The sequence below is a fragment of the Miniopterus natalensis genome, chromosome 14 (genome assembly GCF_054644295.1).
Source record: "Miniopterus natalensis isolate mMinNat1 chromosome 14, mMinNat1.hap1, whole genome shotgun sequence".
Classification (NCBI taxonomy): domain Eukaryota; kingdom Metazoa; phylum Chordata; class Mammalia; order Chiroptera; family Miniopteridae; genus Miniopterus; species Miniopterus natalensis.
Window position 1 is genome coordinate 12,041,915 of NC_142094.1, and position 14,697 is coordinate 12,056,611.

The window sequence follows — 14,697 nt, forward strand, 5'->3', positions numbered from 1 at the left end:
ACAAGTGAGGTCACTCTGGAAGGCAAACCTTTGCAGGCCCAGGGCGGTCGGCTCAAGTGAGGACAGCTCACAGACGTCAGCTGTGGAGAACCTACCCATGGGCAGCCCTGGACTGAAGCCTCTAACTCATCCAGGGTCCCAGTACCTACCCAGGGGGGGCAGTGTCCCATTTTACAGGTGAGGTCACTGAGGAGCTAGCCCAAGTCTTTTTCTGGAGCTTTTGGCCCATGCGGCTCTAGTAGAGGGCTGGTCAAACACAGTTGGAGCCTGCCCCCAGGTTCTGACTCTGGGTGTGGGGTGGGATGGGAGACTCCACTTGAAACAAGTTACCAGGAGCTGCTGATGCTGCTGGTTCCAGGCCCACACAGCGGGACCCACTCGCTGCTCCAGATCATGGTGGGATGGGAGAAAGGTGGGTGAGGGTCTCAGAGTGGAAGGTGCCCACCAGCTTCACCCTCCAGCCAGCGCACCACCTCCTCCTCTATGTCTGCTCCCTGTTCACAGCCTTCATTTGCCCTGGTTTATGCCCATGGCCCTGGTTTTGCTGGGAGCCCACCCCAAGCTCACCTGCTGTAGGGACCCACCTGCATTCGCAGACAGTTTTTGTTTTTGTTTTTGTTTGTTTGTTTTTTAAATTTATCTTTCTTGTTGAAAGTATTACAAATGTCCTCCTTTCCCCCCCATTGATCCCCTCCCCCTGCACCTCTCCCCCCAGGCCTTCACCCCACTATTGTCTGTGTCCAAGGGTTAGTCGCAGACAGTTTTCAATCTCCTTCTAAGACCCTTTTCTTCAGCTGGGCCCCTCGTGTGAGGCTCAGATCCCTCAAAGTCCACTGCAGGGTCCAACGCCCTCACTGCACAGGCCCACGGGATGGTGATCCGGCTGAATTTAATCCAAGATCTGTGACCGGACCCTTGAATCTATAGCAAGTGCATCTTTGATCTGCAGAGCAGGGGAGCTATTGCCATCTTCCCTACAACAGCATGCTCTGCTCTGGGAACCTGGTCTCTGCAAGCCGTGGTCACCTGGTAAAGGCTGACTCGGGACCCGTGTGTGGCCAACAGGGGCCCGAGGAAGCTGAAGGAAGAGGGAAGCCACAGGGAGGCCAGGGGAGCCCGTAGCCCAGGCCGCTCCAGCTGTAACAGAGGAGCCGGCGGCAGCGGCCGCAGTGACTCCGGCTGGCCTGGGCATCGTTATTTGCCAAGACTGAGCCTTTGGAGCAGAGGCATTTTCAGTGTTTGATGAAAATCTTGCAGCCAGAGGAAGCCCCGCTCTAAATAACTGATAAGGAGATAGGCACTGCCTGGAAACGTTTCCTAGTCGATGAAGAAGAGATAGCGGTCAGCTGAATAAAAAATCACTCTGGCCTGCTCTGGCTGGTGTTCCGTGGTTAGAGAGGCAGCCTGCGCACCGAAGGGTCACCAGTTCGATTCCTAGTCAAGGGCAGTACCCTGGGTGCAGATTCATCCCCCAGCCCCCCTGAGGGCTCGTGAGGGAGGCAACGAATCAATGTGTCTCTCTCACACCCATGTGTCTCTTTCTCACTCTCTCCCCCTCCCTCCCTTCCACTCCGTCTAAAAATCAATGGAAAAAATATCCTCAGGTGAGGATTGACAACCACAACATTACTCTGGCCCTATAGAGATTAATATAAACACCAGATACGGAATTTGTAAAGGATGCCACGTCCACCTACTCTCCCTGGGTTAAATACCCTGGCCTATGATTTATGTTCTGTGCTGCAGGGCTCCGTCAGCATAATCAACAGGGATGAGAAATGCGACCCCCAGGCTGCGCCTGCCCACGGGGCTGGGGTGAGGGGAGCTGAGGGGAGCACATGGGCCGCCCTGGAGGCTATTGGGAGCAGGGGTCCCTCTGAGTCCATTCTGTCTCCTTTCCCCCTTCTTCTACCTCCTGGTGGACTCCAGGCCATTGGTGGACAAGTTTCCGAAGGGCTGGGCCATGGCACTGTCTCACTAGGTCTCAGCCCTGTTCCCTGCCTCTCCAGGGGCCACAGGAGGTGGCCAGAAAAAAGAGGGCAGGGCAGGCTGGGCAAGACACTGCCTGAGACCAGAGCAGTTAGACCCCCCTGTGCTCAGGGAACCTCCTAGCAGTAAGTAATCAACCAGCACACACCCATCTTTGCTTGATGACAACTGCTCCACCCTCCTGGTTCAGGTGAATCTTGCCTAGGAAGCAGGAATTCCCACCGTTCCTAATTTGGGATCCGCCGTTTCTTTCTAGGAGATGTAAGTTCAGTCCTTGCGGGCCAGTGCCTGGGTGATCTCTGCAGGGAGCTTCACGCTGGGGCTTGCGCACAGAGACAGACGGGTCTCAGGCAGCTGCAGGTCTGGCCTTCCTGCTGTGCCAGGTGAATCAGGTGAGAGGAGAGGTACTGGCACTCCTCCTTGGTGAGGGCTGTGCTTGTTCATTCCACCTCTTGTCACCCCGTCTCATGCACACGCGGCACCTGGGCAGCATGGATGGTGGGTGGGCAGGCAGAGTCAGGGCCAGCAGAGATTAGTAGTGAGGCAACTCAGGGAAGGGTTGGCCCCCTGACACTAGAACCTAGCCTTTGATGCTGTGCCTTGCCCCCAGCAGCCAAGGAGAGCCGCCTATGTGATCTCAACACGGCTGTCCACGCCCACCCTGAGCCCGCCCTGGGGCCTAAAGCCAGGGACAAGGGATCCTGAGCAATCCCAGGGATAGAGAGGCCCTGAGGCACCACCCAATCTAAGCCTCACCATACCGATGGAGAAAACTGTGGCCTCAGGGAGACTGGTCAAGGCCACAGAGCAAAGCAGCCTTCGTGGCCCCCAGGGCAGTGCCCTGTGTCCTGTGCCTACTGGGCCTGGCTGCAGGGTTGCCCATGGCACCGGCCTGGACACCGTAGAGTCCTAGTGACACTGAGGAGATGAACATAAACAGGATGTTACCCTTTACACTGTGTCACAGGCTGAACTCTATCACGGGCTGAACTGTGTCCCCTCAACCCATACATTGCAGTCCTGACTCCCAGGACCCCAGAATGTGACCTTAGTTGGAGGTAGGGTCTTTACAGGTGCAATCAAGTTAATATGAGGTCCTTGGGGTGGCCCCTAACCCATTACGACTCGTGTTTTATACAGAAAGGAAATTTGGACACAGACATGCACAGAGGAAGAAGATGTGAACACAGGAGCTGAGGAGAGAGGCCTGAACAGACTCTCCCCCTCGGCCCTCAGAGGAGCCCACGGGATTTCAGGCTCCTCACCTCCAGGTCTGTGAGGTGCAGTCTGTTGTTTAAGCCGCCCAGGTGTGGTACTTTGCTGTGGCAGCCACAGGAAACTAATGCAGAGGCAAAGAAGTTCACGATAATGAACTTAGAGCAATGCTAGTTCTGTTTGTTTTTTTATTTTGATTTGGGGGGTGTTTCAGATGTTTTTTGTGCTTTTAATGTTTTAGTTTGTTTTGTTTTTATGGATCCACACATCAGAATGTATTGATGAACGATAAGGGGGTTAGCAGGCGATGCTGGGGAAGGCTGCCTGGTGCATTCCAGGGGCAGTGGCCTTTACGGGAGGCGGTCCCGAGGCTGTTGGGATGGAGATCAGGTTCGCTGGAGGCACGGAGTGAACAGAGGAGCCACAACCCACATCTTCTGCCTCCTTGGTGAAGTTTTCTGTCTCCACTGATGACAGTGATGTAGATCAGGAACCCTTTGGCACCCCAACTCAGGCACCTCCCTCCAGTCAGAGATGGAGGAATGGGCTCCCGAGGGCTCGCTTGTCCTTTTACATAACAGACTAGTGCTATTTTAATAGAGAGGATTTCCTGGGCATTGCTGGTGTAGGCGTGATCGTACAACATGTATTTTAAATAAAATCATACACCCTCACTTGGTGAAACTTATTCTGGGAATCACAGCATGTTGTTAACGCCCTTTGACACCCCTGCTCAATTCCAGTTTTATGCTCACAACAGCCCTGTTACTGCTGCTTTTCAGTGGAGACTTAAAAAAGGCAATTTCTCTATAGGCCAGAAGCCCGCTTGCTGCAAGTTTACGGGAGGGATTCAGATACCTCACAACCTTTGGAAAAGGACCATATATTTAATTCTGAAAGCCAAGTCCTAGCAGTTTGCAAACATGAAAACATTTCCATTAAATAGTAAACCTAAGACTGGGCTTTCGGGGCTGAGACTCCTCCCCTCCTGTACACAGTGGATCCCGGTGAATGTGGCTCCCGCAGACCCAGGCCAGTGGGAGCTCCCCTGGGATGAGGAGCCCTGTGCCCACCCAGGGTCCTCAGTCAGTCTCTGCAAAGTGGGTGCTGCTTCCCTGCGACAGAGAACCCCCAGGGAAGGCTGAGCGATCACCTAGGGCACTGTCTTACCTATTGCTGAACAACAAACTATCCACAAACCGAGTGTGTGAAAGCAGTTTCACAAGCCTGCAATTCAGGCCTGGGCAGCGCTCAGCTGGGACAGCTTATCTCTGCTCCACTCCACTTAGCTGAGGGTGGCTTGTGGGCAGGGCTGTGGTTGGTGCTGGCTGTCAGCCCAGACCTGCATCTTCTCTGGAGCTACCCACTGGGGCACAGACACCCCCCTGTAGAATCGGGCTTCCTTACAGCATGGTGGTCAGGTCATCTCACCTGTGACCCAGCCTCCGAGTCACCCTGCATCCTTGGCCTTGCTCAGTGCTCCATGGCAGTCACGAAGGCCTGCCAATTTCAGGGAGTGGGGAAATCATAGAACCCATCTCTTAATATGTGGGTGGCAAGGTCCTGAAAGAGCATTTAAGGAAGGAATATCGCTGTGGTCATTTTGGAAAATGCAATCTGCCACGCTATGGGTTAGAGGTCACGCCAGGGAGTCTGGGTAAGGGGGCAGGTCCCAGCTATGATTCACCAACAGGAGTGAGGGACATGGTACAAAATGCCTCTCCGCTGCTGCTGAAGCGAACCTTAGAGGCCAGTGCTCCACAAGTCACTCCCGTGCTCCCCCAGCCCTGCGGGCCCATTAGCAGCACAGAGACCAACCTCGATCATTGTCAAGGCTCCTTGGATGCCTGGACTCACCAGCTGTGACAGGAGCCACCAGTGCGATCTCCCGCAGGACGTGATCCACACAAAGTGGGGATTTGTCATGCCTGGGGCATTTTATAAAACTTGTCATAAAATGTTCTTGTTTAAAAATCTGCCAAGCTGTGGCTCTATTACTAATAGCACAGCCAGCATGAGGTGATGTTGCTGGGAATGTGGGACCTGTGATTGGGCTGTGTGCTCCCCACTGTGGGACCCCAGAGCCCACCTGCCCTGGAGAGGACCGGGATGCTCAGGGCACTTTCCTTCTCTTGCCCTCCCCAGGAGGCCTGGCACAGTGCTGGGCACACATGGGGTCCCAAGTCAACACCTCTGGTCACAGGATCTGAGACCTCTGTTGCCTCCTGGTTGTTCTCAGAATGGGGAGCCACAAGGTAGGGTGGGACAGGACTCAGGGAGGACCTTGGCCCCTCAGGGTGTCCGAGATGGGGTGAAGAGGGCTGTGGTCACAGTGCTGGGCAGGGCCTCTGCAAAGACCCCAGAGGGGATGGGAGAGCAGGGCTGCTTTCCTGCATCTGCTCAGAGTTCCCTTTCCATGTCCATATTCCGGGTCAGAACCATTGGGTTTGAGCCTCAGAAGAGACTTCGGCATCTCCAATGTCTACAAGGGAAATGGGAGAACTCCACCAGTCAGTCGCACGATAAACATCTTCCGAACCCCATTGTGTGTGGAGCAGCTCAGAATGTATGGGTCTGGGACCCCCCAGAGCACCTCCCACCCCTGACTTGACCCCCATGCTCTTTTCCTAGGTCAGCCAGTCACTAATCCCTGTGTCCCCTCACCTTTCCATTTGCTGAACCTCCTGAGCGCCCAGCTTTCATAACTCAGTCGTAAACCTCATGTCCTCAGCTGCAGAACAGGTTCAACCTGGTGCACATCCAGGGTGGCAGTGCAGCCAGCTGCTCAGAGCAGGGGGAGGGTCCCGGGAGGTGACCCCAGACAAGAACATTCCACATATATCCATCTCACTGCCCCCCCACCCCAAGGATATTTGTTCCTACTCACCTGGCCAAACCCAGGCCCTGGGTGGGCTCACCCCTCTGCCTTCCCCTGTCTGGCACCAGGCTGTCTGTGTTCAGGACACCCTCAGGCTCAGCCCACCCCGGTCACTCCCTCCCGGTGACTGTGCGAGCCCAGCCCCTATGCCCCAACCCACACCTCTTCCTTTCTTTAGAGGAACCTTTCCCGCTAATTGCCGGTCCTCTGGCATCTGCACCGCCTGCACCCCGTGCTCAGCGCGGCTCCTGAACCCGCCCCACCCACTTTGTGCGTCCCCTCCTGCAGCTCCAGGCCTCCTCTCCTGCCCACTGGATCCTTGCCTTCCAAATACAAACCGGCTGCAGTGCTGCTCGCCCCGAAACCCAAACTCCTGGGCTCTGACCTTTCTCCGCTCCCCTGACAACGTTATCAGTTATCTCCGTTAACTGCCTCCCCACCTCTGGCCTCGTCTAAGCCTGAAGGCTGAGGGCCTGCACCCCGTCTGCGCCCCTGGCGGTGTGGACCCATGCAGCCGTCCCGCCCCTGCCTCTCTCCTCTTGGCTTCCCGGAACCCCTCATCTCCTCTCTTCCTCATCTATACCCCTTCCTCCCCTTCACTTCTAACCATGGGGGTGTCAGCAAAGGACCCTGGTCCTGGGCCCTCAGCTGACCCCTTCCTCACTCCTCAGGGACCCCATCGGGACCCAGGCTTTAAACTCTGCCAGCCCCTCCCAACAACTCCAAGGTCCAGGGCTCCGCGCCCTCTGAGGCCCAGTACAGGGCTCGCTGCCCCCACAGCCTCTCCACCCAGATGCTCAGCGGCATCTCAGTTTAATGTGTCCCAAACAGACTTGATGTCCAGTCTTCCCACCTCCAAATCTGGCTTCCCTCTGTTTTCCCATCTCATCAGTTTCTCAGGACAAAAACCAAAAAGACACCGTGACACCTTTCTTTCGTACCCCATTTGATCCAATAGCATATTCTGCTGATTCTCTCTTCTGAACTTATTCAAATCCCACCCCTTCCCTGCCTCGTTGGTTGGGGCCGCCTTGGTCCAGGCTGCCCCCCTCTCTAGGAGTTTTGGACCACCCTCCTTTGGGGCTCCTGCCTTTTCCCTCACCCCCTTCTAATCTGTCCCCCATAGCCCCAGAGTGATGCTGGGAAATTACAAGGCCCCGTCCCATGGAGGGGGCGGCTGAGGCCTTGGCCATGCTGGGGCTGATATCTGACCAGCATGCACCAGTGTCTGACCTCGAGGTGCCACCTGCAGGATGAGTGGTCCAGAGCCTGCTCTGACATTTTGGTGCCTGTGCAGGATCCTCCCCATCCCAGCTCACCCTCCTCCCCGGCCTCACCTCCCCCAACTCCTCACTCTGCTGGGCTCCTCTGGTCCACTCTTCCTTGAACACAGCAAGCCCATTTGCACTCAGGGCCTTTGCACTGGCTGCCCCTCTACCTGGGAGGTGCCTGCCCAGATGCCTGTGGCCCCTCCCTCTCTTTGCCCAGGTGCCTGCTCACATGTTGCTCCTTAGCAGACCTTCCCTGGCCACCCTGTACAAAGCAGGTCCTCCTCACTACCCTGCTCTGCTTTGCCCTCCTTAGAACTCTGTCATATTTGCATCATTGTATTTGATAGCATACTTATTGGTGTGTGTGTGTGTGTGCCTGTGTGTGTGTGTGTGTGTACGTGTGTGGTTTTACACTATAATGTAAGCTTCTGAGGGCAGGGAGTTTGCTCTGCCCTAGTGCCTAAATAATGCTTGGAACGTGGTGGATTCTCAACAAATATTTGTTGATTAAATGAATAAATGTGATGGCAATGCATCCACATCAAGACACATGCTTACCTTGGTCTTCCCAACAGTGGTGCTGTATTTCACTGTGCGGATGTGCCAGAGTTTAATTAACCGCCCTCCTACTGGAGAAAATGTAGCCTTTCTGTTCTTCTGCTACTATAAACAAAACTGCATGGCACATCTCTGTATAGCAGTCTTTTCATTCGTGTGCGAATACAGTGAAAAATCATTAATTTCAGCCTCTGGACTTGCTGGGTCAAGGACTGTGTACACGTAAAGCTTTGGTAAATAGTACCAAACTGTCCCCAAGAATATTTAAACAAATTATGATCTTCAAAATATTTGAAAGAATAAAGTTAACACCATGCCCTTTTGAGCCCTTGAGACTGTGAGGTCAGTCTCTGGGGCTGCGTGTCACTTCATGGGAGCAACGCCGTGTCTGGAGAGGGTGTGGGTGTGGGACTGTGTCTTCTTGGGCACTGTGGCCATGGTAACCAGGGTGCCCCAGCACTGAGGTCCCATCCCCAGCCTTTTTCACTCTTACAGAAATCAGCCTGCAGTGCCTGTCACTGGATCACCTTTATCTCACTCGGGGAGATAATGCACAGCCACAGGGATGGATGGCAGTAAGTCGTCCTGCCTTACACAGAACTTCCTGAAGTTCACCTGCTCCAACCCAAAGCACGTTTATTCAGCACCTGCTGCGTGCTGGGACGGTGGTGTTGCAGGTGGCGGGTGCAGTCTGCAATAACGCAGAGCAGCGCTGCCTGCAGGGAGCTGTCATTCTGCTTGGGGAGACATGCTGAACAGACTACGTGAGCACGCTGCACAGCATGTTAGGTGGGGCGATGCCGTGAGAGCAGCAGGAGCAGGGTGGCAGCCGGTTTTGGAAGTGGCTTCAAGTGTTCACACGCTCATGCAATCCCCTTCCTTTGCCTGGGGGCTGAAACTGCCACTTGCTTCTCACCAATAGAAATGGAAGAAATGATGGGGTGTCACTTCAAGCTTAGGTACAAAAGGCTGCGAATCTGTCCTACTAGCTGACACTCTCTCTCTCCCTTGTGCACTGTGTTGTCTGAGTAGCACTTTGGTGGGCCCACGTGCAAGGACCTCTAGGAGCCGATTCCTGCCCACATCCTCGTGAGGGAGGCTGAAGCAGATCCAACCCCGAGATGCCTGCAGCCCAGCAGACACCTTGACTGAAGCCTAGAGAGGTCCTGGGCCAGAGGCACTGCAAACCACACCTGGATTCCAACCCACAGGAACTCTGAGATAACAAATGTAAAAATATTATTGTCTTCAGATACTAAGTTTTGAGCTAATTTGTTACTCAGCAATAGCTAACTAGCACAAATGGGAACAGAGAGTGCCAGGGAAGGAGTGTAGTTTAAAATAGGGTGGCATAGGAGTTATTTGAGAAAAGGCTTGAAGAGGGAGCAGGGGCAGAGCTGGATTCAGACATGAGTCTGTGGGAGCTCAGGAGACAAAGGTGGCTGGAATGGAGCAAAGGGGTGAGAGGCATGGAGGGAGGGCAGGGAGGGGAGGGGAAGAGGTGTCATGAGAGCATTTGGGCTTTGACTCTGAACTTGGGGAAGGGGGGCCTTAAGACTTTGAGCAGTTGTACATTTTAACAGGGCTCAGTTGGGCAGTAGGAGTGTTTGGGAGGGTGAGGGCGGGGCTAGCAGGGAGCTGACAAGCAAGGAGAGTAGGGGCCTGGGTTTACTTGAAAGGTGACCACAGGGTTAGGCATGGGGCCTGAGGGGAGAGAGCTGTTCTTACATCAAAGGGAAGGAGGTGGCAGGCAGGTTCGGGGGGACTTAGAGCTCACAGCTTAAGCCCTAGATGCCTGTCTGACCTGGGGGCAGAGTTGGGCCAGGCAGCCTGTAGAGTCTTCAGAGCCTGGAGGCAGAAGTGAGTATGGAGAGAGGTGAGGAGAGGGCTGAGGGGTGGAGGGGCTGGGCCTGGAGTCTGGATGCCAGTGAGGCAGTGTGAGGAGCAGGTGAGTCACCGCTGACAGGTCCACAAGGTGAGGCCAAGCACTGACGGGTTAGTGACTCAAGGCTCAGTGGCAGTGAGAGTGTCCCAAGCCTTGCAGAGGGCACGAGGGTGTGGGAGGGGCAAAGTAGATGGAGGGACACAATTTGAACCAGTTTTATAGTCAATTTGCAGTTTTATTGCAAAGAAATAGGGTAGCAACCAAAGGGCAAAGTGAGTCCAACAGAGGGGTGTCTTAGATGGGGGAGTAACAGTATATTCAGACCCAATAGGATTGTTAGGCTAGACTGGGGTTCAGCAGGATGCGGGGGCAGGAGAGCAGCAGCTGGAGCGGGTCAGAGTGAGGCAGGGAGAGGGCCCTGGGAGCCAGTGGGAAGTCAGAGTCTGGTCCTCAGGAAGCCCTGAGGGTTCTGTCGCTCCTGTAGCACGTGTTGGTCCCCTGACATTCCGCCACGCTGGCCAGCAAGTGACCCTGGGGGTGACGGAGAGAACTGAGCCGCCCTGGAAGACTGCACTTGGAATTTCCTGGCCTGGCTGAGGTTCAGCCTTTAATCTTATGTTGCATTTACAGCCTTGTTTCATGTGGTTTGTGAGAAGCTGGGGGGGAAAGGGCTGATAAGCTTTACAGAGGAGACGAGAGGCCAACCCGAGGCACCCTTGACTGACCCTTCGAGGTGCTGGGGCAGGACAGGGACTCTGGGGGAATGGCTGTCAGTCACCACTGAGGGTGCAGCTGGGTGGCGGGGTGTCCTGAGCTGCCCCAGCTGCAGTTTCAGGAGAGGCATGGCTTTCCCAAGCCTCAGTTTCTCCCTCTGGAAAACGGAGCAAACAAGAGCACAGGCTCAGAGGCTGTGTGAGGGAGCGGGAAGGAGGCTACAAGGGGGCAATGGCTTTGTATAGGTGAGTCCTTGCATCAGGTGAGGGCCCAAGGTGGCACTCATAGGACAGGAGAGTGCCCCCAACAGTCCAGTACTTATTGCTCTGCGTGGGGACCAGAATCCCTGTGAAAGCGGGACGCCCCTGAACTGGAAACCTCTCATTTGATGACCGCTTCCTTCCTCTTCCTCGTGGCCCGGGAGGGTTTGCTGCCTCCAGGCGGCCAAGAACGCAGGTTGTAAGAGCAGGACTGAAGCTGGATGTCACAGCGATCTGAATTTTTCTTCTTTTCTGGCCTCTTGGGAGAGCTACTATTTCTTTCATTGATGAAAATGTGTTCGAAGCGCACTTCCCACAAACTCAGAATAAATGAGCCGCCTCTCCTCCAAGGCCTGGCCCTGTGGCTGTGGCCCTCCTGCCAGAGGTGGCCCGGGCTAGCCCCAGCCAGCACCTGCTCCACCCTTCGCGCCACTGGCGGGGACTGGGGCCCACAGGAGGCACTAAGCTGCTCAGTGCACTTGGGGGGTCCGGGTCCCTATCCCGCCTCTCCTCCTCCTCTGTCTGTCTCAAACCAGGCTCATTTTGGGGACGCAGCAGGAGTTTTCAGCCAGGAGTTGGTATTCAGCCAGGAGTTTGGGTTTCAGCCAGGACCTGGTATTTGTTAAAAGACATGAAGAAGGTGAAACTGTTATCAGGAGAGTGTATCTGGGGTCTGAGTTCACTGCGGGGCCTCAGGAACTAGATACCATCAGCCCGGCTGCCCAGCGGACATGAAGGGAAGCTGTGGGGTCACACATGGGAGCTGCTGGCTCAGGGGCGCCCAGGAGCCCAGAAGATGGAAAGCGAGTTAACAGTCCACGAGGAAATGAGCGGAGCAGCTTTCACCGGCCTGAGCCGGCAGCAGTGCCGTTGCTGCCTGGGCGGCGGCTGAGGCTGGAAGGCGGGTTTGGGAACCTGCAAGCCCTGCATCTGGCCGGCACAGCTCTCAGCCTTGCTGAGTCCCCAAGAGAATGTGAGCTTTCAGCTGCCCCACAGCTGGAGGTGCCCCTCCCGTTCCACAGCAGGTGAGCCTCTGTGTGGACGAACCCCACGAGCAGGAGAGGGAGAGAAACACTGCGTGGTCCCACTGCTGAGAAAATGTTTGGTGAACCCTCACCCACTCCCAATTCACTAAAACATGGTCACACGGGTTTTTCTTTAATGTGATAAAGAAAATAGTGGCGGGCTCTGCAGGGTCATTCCCAACCTCCTTTCCTTTGCGATCTGTACTCTGAGGCCAAAAAGGCATCTACACTATATTCCCAGCCTGTCCTGAACCAAGTGTGGTCAAATGGAACAGTTCTGATAAATGAGACATAATTGGCAGTCAGCTAGGGGGTTCTGATAAGGCTTACTTTTCTCAAGAAAAGAGCCAAGTACTTCTAGTTTTCTCTTTATTTCCCTTCTTCCTACCTTGAAGGTGGATGTGATGGCAGGAGTTGGGGCAGCCATGTTGCACCACGGAGGCAGAATGCATGAGAGAGAGGCAAAGCGTTTGCTGAGACAAGGCCCTTAAGCGGCTGAGCTGCCGGAGGCCTCTCGTAAATGGAGGCAGAACAAAACCCTGTTTGTTCAAGCTGCTGTGTTTAGAACTGTTGCAGCTAAAAACACTCTTAGTTAACACACGCCACTATGGCTACGGCAGACTCTCAGCCCGCATCACGCCAGCAGTGAAACCCCAGCTGCATTCCCATCGCGTGGAGAGAAGCTGGGTGTGCCACTGTAACTGCCCGAAGGAAAATAACACGAGTAACGTTTTCTGAGTGCTCACTCCATGCCAGCTCCTATCCTGAGCACTTGACATATTTTACTCATTTGATCTTCCAACAACCCCATGGGGACCATTTCATAAGGGTCAAAACTAAGGCACTGAGAGCTGGGGAGAACTTGCCCAAGTTGGTACACAGTGAGCTACCTGAATTTAGAAAGTCTGGCTCTAGCACTGGTCCTTGTAATCTTATGCAGAACTCTCTATGCAACCATTAGTTCAGAGGGTGGGAAGAGCCACCCGTGTCTGAGGCCTCTTGTCCCGAGTCTCATAGCCACCACGTTTCCTTCCCCACGCACCACTCCCCACTCCACTCCGGGGAATGCAGCTCCCTTCCAAAGGAGGGTCTGAGCTCGGGAGCTGACCCCTGGAATGTCTGAGAGCCTCAAGCTGGGATAAGCTGTGGGGCCACCTCACAGAGAGCCAGGACTCTGGGCAAGGCCCCCCTCTGCTCCGGAACACGTGTGAGTGGACACTGCTGAGATTTCTCTTCCTTTCCTTGGTCTTGTTTCCAAAGCTGATTAACCCACTTTGTTACACATTTTTTTATTATTATTTCTAAGCTGCTTCAGCATTCAACAATACTGGTGAGTCTCATCAGCAGGGAAGCTGGCTTGCTCTTTTTCACCTATTAGCCCTTCATGCTTTTTTATTAATTACAAAAGAAATACATGGGTGCTATAAAATCTGCAAATAGTTCAGTTACATATTAAGTAAAAACTATAGTTTTCTGCTCTCATATTTTCAATTCTAAGGGCTAACATCGCCTGGGAGATTGGAGTGTCACACACAGACACACTTGCCCATGTAAGAGGCACGCATCGTACTTTAAATAAAAAACAGCCCACACATAGTATTCTGTAAACTGCTTCTTCTCCAATATAATAATTTATAGACTTAAAATCTGGCTCATTGTTTTCAACATGTGCTGCGTGTTCTGTGGGAAGTACTGTGGTTTCTTTAGCTCACCGGTGTTAACGACACTGGTTGTTTCTGATGCGTGTGCTGGTTTGGACTGAAGAGACTCCTAGAAGTGGCACGGCCATGTCCAAGCGCGCACATTACAGTGCCTGCCGGGTGTGGCCAGACGTCGTTTCTCAGCTGCTGCACCAGCCACCCTGCCACCCGCTGAGAACAGGCGTGCTCTTTACCCACACCGCCTCAACCTTGGACACCTCCAAACTGTAAAGGTTTTGCAAACACCTCAGTGATACCCAGTGCCTAAATCTGGGGTTCTAAATACTGTCTCCACTAAAAGGAACCAGAGACCAAGGCTCCTTGGAGAAATGACTGATTCCAGGGCTGGCGCAGGGAATAAAAAAAAATGAGCTTAGAATAGTTTGTTGTGACAGAAAGTAAGGAAACACTCGAAGAATGACAGGGACATGTCAAATGGATACAGGAGCCAACCTGAAGGGGCTCCCATTGGCCAGCGTGGCCACTTTGAGCATCAAAATAAATAATTACAGTAATGAATTATAACCATTGAAATGAAAACTCCATGAGTCTATAAGGATACTAAGTAAATAAAAAGAAAAGGAAAAACTTTTCTTTGTAGTAGAATGCTAGCTAGTAAATGTAGATGGAATGTTTTAAAAAGTCATCATTTGGCAGCACTTACAATCATAAGCGATTCAGATAAGAATCAACAGCAGATGCTAAATTTGTGGGTGAAAGTCTGCACAGGAACAGTGATCACAGTCTCCAAGCATCTTCCCACAAAAGTATTTATCACAGAAGAAAAACAGCAACTTTAGAATTGAGAAAACTTAACCAAATAATCACTGTGAGGATCATCGGCGATGGACGAGCTCCTGCGTCCGTCTCAGTTGACAGGCTGAGGGGGCGCAGCTACGCTTCTGCAGCATCCCCGCCCCACATGCACGGCCTGGATCCCATCCTCAGGAAACACCCGCAAGCCCAAACCGAGGAACACTTTACAAAACAGCCAGACAGGTCCCTTCAAAAATGTCAATGTCATGCAAGCAAAGGAAGGTGTCGGCTGTCTCAGGTTACAGGAGACCCCTGGGTCATGACACTCAGATGCAACACACAGCCCTGGACTGGAAAAAGTCGTTATTAACAACACTGTCAGGACAGCTGACAAAATTAAAGTATGACTTCAGATAATATATGGAAGTGTGACTAATCGATAGCAA